The 6000-nt window shown below is 42.1% G+C and overlaps 1 protein-coding gene across 3 annotated transcripts in view; it reads left to right on the forward strand.

Annotated features, from left to right (window-relative positions):
* LOC146860054 (uncharacterized) overlaps positions 1 to 5017 on the forward strand; it is a 300404-nt gene extending 295387 nt beyond the window's left edge. For all 3 annotated transcript variants that reach the window (XM_085643828.1, XM_085643827.1, XM_085643829.1), the window contains one exon: positions 2979 to 5017. The gene's annotated coding sequence lies outside the window, so the exon portion shown is untranslated. The remainder of the gene's footprint in view (positions 1 to 2978) is intronic.
* The last annotated feature ends 983 nt before the right edge of the window (positions 5018 to 6000 follow it).

Genomic DNA, 6000 nt, shown 5'->3' on the forward strand with positions numbered 1-6000 from the left:
TATAGAATAGGCATTTCATATGCGGAATATCACTAGGCTTTATGTTGCATTTAATAGTCAAGTGGATATCCGCCAAGGGGGCCTGCATTAAAAGGCTCAATTGTCACATAGGTTTGCCATCGGTCAGGAGAAGGGGGTATAACATTAAGCACGATAAAGATTAAAATAAGGAAGATTGTGCAAGAACAGGGGAGTGAGAAAGGAGCAGATAAAGAAACAATAAAAGATATGAATGCGTATTAGAGTGATACAACATATATGTTCATGAACATATATCCAGACATAAAAGATAAAGAGATATAGAAAGAGATCCTCACCAGAGACAAAACAGTTGAGAGAAGTGCACGATACAAAGCGCCAAATGCGCATCAAAAGGTGAACCATTACGAGCTGAAAGGGACAAGCCTATAACTTAGCCTAGCAACCTTACAGCCCGCATAGGGGAAAAGAAAATAATTAAGGACCACATTGCGTGGGAAAACCTAAGAGTGCTCAACAAAATAAAAATAAAATAAGATGAAAAGGCCAAGGGATACCTCTCAATAAAAATGGCTCTCAGCAGCAGTAGAGGTTCCCAAAAGATGAACAGGGTTCAGGTAATTAGAAAACGCCTGAGATGTTGGTGCTTCTAAGAAATGGTGGGAACAGAGGCAAAAATAGAAAATGAGGTCCCACCAATAATAAGGATCCGGCTTGGATGGCCAAAGATGAATTAAAGATGTAGCCAGACCACCCACCCGTAATCGGTCAAAGCAACGGTCCAAATGCAAATACAGGTGCAGGCGTGGGGAGGTATCGTCGCCGGGAAATCCGAAAAAACGGGGGTTTATAGTCCTCAAGGAAGACGGAGGGGAAACCAATTCCTCCCAGCCGGAGGTACGAGGCACACATTGTCAAGGCGTACGGGTCAACGAGAGGGTCAAAGCAGAATTTAGGAAGGCATAAAAGGGGGGAGGGAGGGATAGTTATCAGTACAAACGTCCGTATATTAGGCTGCTTTGACCCTCTCGTTGACCCGTACGCCTTGACGCTGTGTGCCTCGTACCTCCGGCTGGGAGGAATTTGTTTCCCCTCCGTCTTCCTTGACTATAAACCCCCGTTTTTTCGGATTTCCCGGCGATGATACCTCCCCACGCCTGCACCTGTATTTGCATTTGGACCGTCGCTTTGACAGATTACGGGTGGGTGGTCTGGCTACATCTTTAATTCATCTTTGGCCATCCAAGCCTGATCCTAATTATTGGTGGGACCTCATTTTCTATTTTTGCCTCTGTTCCCACCATTTCTTAGAAGCACCAACATCTCAGGCGTTTTCTAATTACCTGAACCCTGTTCATCTTTTGGCAACCTCTACTGCTGCTGAGAGCCATTTTTATTGAGAGGTATCCCTTGGCCTTTTCATCTTATTTTATTTTTATTTTGTTGAGCACTCTTATGTCTTCCCACGCAATGTGGTCCTTAATTATTTTCTTTTCCCCTATGCGGGCTGTAAGGTTGCTAGGCTAAGTTATTTTTGTACCTTTCGGCTCGTAATGGTTCACCTTTTGATGCGCATTTGGCGCTTTGTATAGTTCACTTCTCTCAGCTGTTTTGTCTCTGGTGAGGATCTTTCTATATCTCTATCTTTTATGTCTGGATATATGTTCATGAACATATATGTTGTATCACTCTAATACGCATTTATATCTTTTATTGTTTCTTTATCTGCTCCTTTCTCACTCCCCTGTTCTTGCACAATATTCCTTATTTTAATCTTTATCGTGCTTAATGTTATACCCCCTTCTCCTGACCGATGGCAAACCTATGTGACAATTGAGCCTTTTAATGCAGGCCCCCTTGGCGGATATCCACTTGACTATTAAATGCAACATAAAGCCTAGTGATATTCCGCATATGAAATGCCTATTCTATAATCATGTGATTATCACCCCATGCGTATATTTTGTGGACAACTGAATGTGTATTTATATTTGTATGTACTTATACAGTTTTTTATTCCCAGGTGTGTTCGTCCCACCTCACATGCCCTCCCTCGCCCTGATGAAGGTGTAGCCCCCATCTGGTCGGGACACCGAAACGCGCGTTGGCGTTTGTAAGCCCATTGGGCTCCTGAGATCGTATTTACCGGTGTTCCTTAGCCTATCGGGCTGCTGAAATTCCCTCTAGGGGATTTGAATTACAGAATTTCCCTTCAAATTACCCATTGTTTTTATTTTATGTGTACTGATATGACCCAAGGTTTGATGTTGCTGTTGAATGTGTAGTAGTATGATGGTGTTGTTTTGAGGGAGTGTGTGGGATGATTATCTGTTTTATATGTGAAATTTGTTAGGCTCCTTACTTTCAACCTTATCGGGTGTAATTTATCAATAAGTCTAAAGTAAAAAAAACTTGTGTGTATATCCATGTATAATTTCAAGTAAATCAATTAAAAAAAAAAAAAAAAATGATTTAATGAATTCTGTGACACATTTTTTCTGAGTTGCCTCTTGTCCTGGTTTGCCTTTTGGTCTTGAGCATCTATCCTTTTGGACCCTGCACTGGGCCTTGTCTTATCATATAGTTGTTGGCAGGTTACTTTCTTTCGTATAGGTTCTCTGTTAGTTCCCCTGTTGTACCTGCCTTATCCTATTTCAGGGGTCCCCCTTCTTATTAGAAGAATCTAACAGACTCTCTGTAGGGTGGATTGGAGATGGCCCTAACCTATTTCTTGGATTGGAAAAATCCAAAACGCAGAAAACAATTTCATAGATTTGCTTTCTACTTTTAATGGGCCATTTGAGTGCCCGATTCACAAAGGGACTTGTATTTAGTAAAGTTAAGTGCGTACTCTCTGCACTCGTGGTGAAATCTTAGCCCCTTTGTTAATCGGGCCCATTGCTTTTGAGCATACTGTCTGCCAAGTCAAGGTTTGGTTGTGATCTTGTATTGGCTTAAAGGGATTTTAATGGTTATTTTTGGTTCCTTTTGACTCCTAGGACTGGAATGGTTGCAGAAACTCCTGATCCTGCTCACAAAGCACTTCTGCATGTTGCCTAAGAACGGGAAGCCTCGAGGAGCCTCGTTTGCTATAGTAGGCAAGACCCCCATGAACCTAGAACGCATTGCCTAAATGTGCTCCCAACTTCTCCTTTGCACTCCGAGGCACATGTTTCAAGTTCCAACAAAAGTGAATTTCCTTTAATCGAAAAAATTGCATACGTCAAGAGTCCACCAATTCAAAAGAAACTTACAGAAAGTCATCACTGACCCCCTTGTTTGGCAACTTGGCCGTTCTGTGCTGGTGAAGGCTGTGGCAAGAGCACAATGAATTGGGGAAGGCTTCTATTTTGAATAGACACCATTTTCTCTTTATTCCAAAAAATATATATACACTGAAATTCAAATTTATCAGTTTTGTAGCTGGTCATGGGACCCAATAAAACCGCCAGTACGGATTGCCTCAGCGATGACCAGCTGCCCCATTTTCACCGACTAGATCTCCAGAGCATGTAACTACTTACTGGTGGCCTGGCATCGCTGTTGTGATGGCGCCAACGTGGTCTTGGTTTTGGAGGTGCTGGACGTTTAAACTCTGATCTTTCCTTGAATGCATGGACTCTGTAAAATCATGACCGCATGGGGAGCCATTATGCAAACACATTGGTTTACCCCTGCACTTTGATTGTTTGTCCTGCTTCTTTGTGACTGTTACCCCCCACATTAGTTCCTGGGTGTTGCTTGCTGACGCGGTCTAGGAAGTAGAGGTGGCACACTGTGGCAGTATAAACAATCTATGGTTTGGGGTCTTTTTTGCTCAGACTAACCAATTCCATTCTGATTTTGATGTGGTCATTCACACTCACCGGTTCCCTCTTTGAGAACATTCCTCGGTGTCCTGGCTTCAACTCTGCAACCTGGGTCCTGAGGTCTCGCCTCCAGAAGGCATTGGTTTCTGAAAGCAGCTGCATCTATTTCCCAGTGTCCCAACCATTGTAAGGAATGAAGAACCAGGGGTTCCAGTGCCCTTTCATTGTATCGTTTTGGTACAGTGGGATGGTCTCCCCCAGCAGTGTTTTTATCGATACATTTCTGCCTTTTTTGGATGTTGGGTATGTGGGAAACACCACCACATCTCTGCGAATTTTGCAAACGTGTGATCTGTTTTTAAATGTGCACTATCTAGTTTAATTTCTTTTCTTTTATCTTTCACGTTCACAGGGTTGTGGCCGAGAAGGTGCTCATTGTGTCAGAGTAGCCTCGCCCAGTCACTATTGGAAGCAGTTCACGGTTTCTGCACACTGGCAGATCTGTTGCACTTAGAGCATTAAACGGTTGAATGTTGGAACTGATAGTGCAGATGTCAGTCCCTATTAACTGTGTGTATTAACTGTGTGCGCTGATCGAAGACTTTATGAGGTTAAGTACAAACTATTAAAATAAGCTTTATGGAGTCTACCGAATGAATGCGGTGACTACGAGACCCAGAAAAAAGAAAAAAGTGATGTGCCCATCAGAAATAATCGATCACTAGTGGATAGCCACTGGTGATCAGTTCAGTCTCTGATAAATACGCCGCCCTTCGGTGTCTCGCCCGAACCCAGTTTCCTTGTATAAATAGATCTGTGGGCTGGCTCCAATAGTGATGTCTTTGTAGGCCAGGTCGAGGTTGTTTCTCGGAGCATCTGTGGAATCTGAAGTTGGAGGCTGTGCTCCAGCCGCTGTGGGCTGACCGCACTACAGCCTCCAGGCTATTGAAGAGATCCCACGGCTCTGTTTTAATGTGCATCTCCTACTGGAGATTCTCTTTCATAACTTTTGCACTCTTGTTCTTTTCTCACTTGTTTCCTTTTCTCTGCCTTCTACCTCCTGCGGTTCGTCTTGGCGGAGGAGTTGGGTGTTTAGAGAATGTAAATTAATGGTTTGAAATCTTAAAATTGTTTGGCTCGAATTTTGCATTGTATAATTATAAAAAAAACAAATTATCTGTAAGAATATTGTATTTTGAAAAGACGTAAATAAATATTTTGAATACAAACATTGCTGAATTGTACTTTTTCCGTCTTGGAAATCTACTGTAGGCAACTGGGGTACCTTATTGGTTTTGCAAAGTTGTCCAACTTAAACTTTCATGTAACTATTCCTTTTTCCCTCCTGTGTACCCTGCCTCTCCTTTCAACTTTAGGCTGTTAGTAGTCAAGGTTGCAGCTTTCTTTGCTCTAAGAGGGTTTAATGGATTTACTGCCCATGACTTATTTTACGCCATGTTATGTGTATTTGTAAAGTGCACTATCCCTCACGAGGAATCCTGGCACTGATCACGTGTGTGCCTAAGCCCTGCCTATGGCAATACACACAAATAAATCGGTAGTACTGGAAATACTAGTCGCACATTTGTTTCCCTGTTGCCTAAACAAATTTGGGTGCCCATCGGGATAGAAATTACATCCCACTACCAAGGATGTGACCGACAACACGACCCGGGAAGGGGCACTTGTTGTCGCTAAACGTTTTCTAACTGGGTACTACCCCGGCACTCTAATGTCATTAGTCAGTGTCTGTAAACGTAATTAGAAATATAACATGACTGGATAGTGTTACAGCAAGAAGTCTTGGTTGTCCCTCAAATACTGATATTCCAGATAACAAGTAATACACTTAATTTGATGAAACCGAGAAAGCAGTAATGTCCCAACATATGTTCTTCGTGATAAATCTTAGAATTTAATAAATCTTATGACAAAATCTGTAAAATTCAACGGAGGACCTGTTCTCCGGGTTGCATTGTTGTATTTGAACAGTACAATGTGTACATGAAATTGTTGTATTTCAATGCAAATTCCACAAGCTGTTATGAATAATAAAATATTACAGTACAGTACAGACAGTCAGTCCCTTTACAATACGCCAATTTCTCGCAAAGTGAGAGGACTCAAATGTCGAATTTTCGTCAAGAAAGTAATCCAGAACACCCGACACGTGTTTCGTTACGCAATGTAACTTTTTCAAGGCTGTAAATAT

The sequence above is a fragment of the Triturus cristatus genome, chromosome 3_1 (assembly GCF_964204655.1).
Source record: "Triturus cristatus chromosome 3_1, aTriCri1.1, whole genome shotgun sequence".
NCBI lineage: Eukaryota > Metazoa > Chordata > Amphibia > Caudata > Salamandridae > Triturus > Triturus cristatus.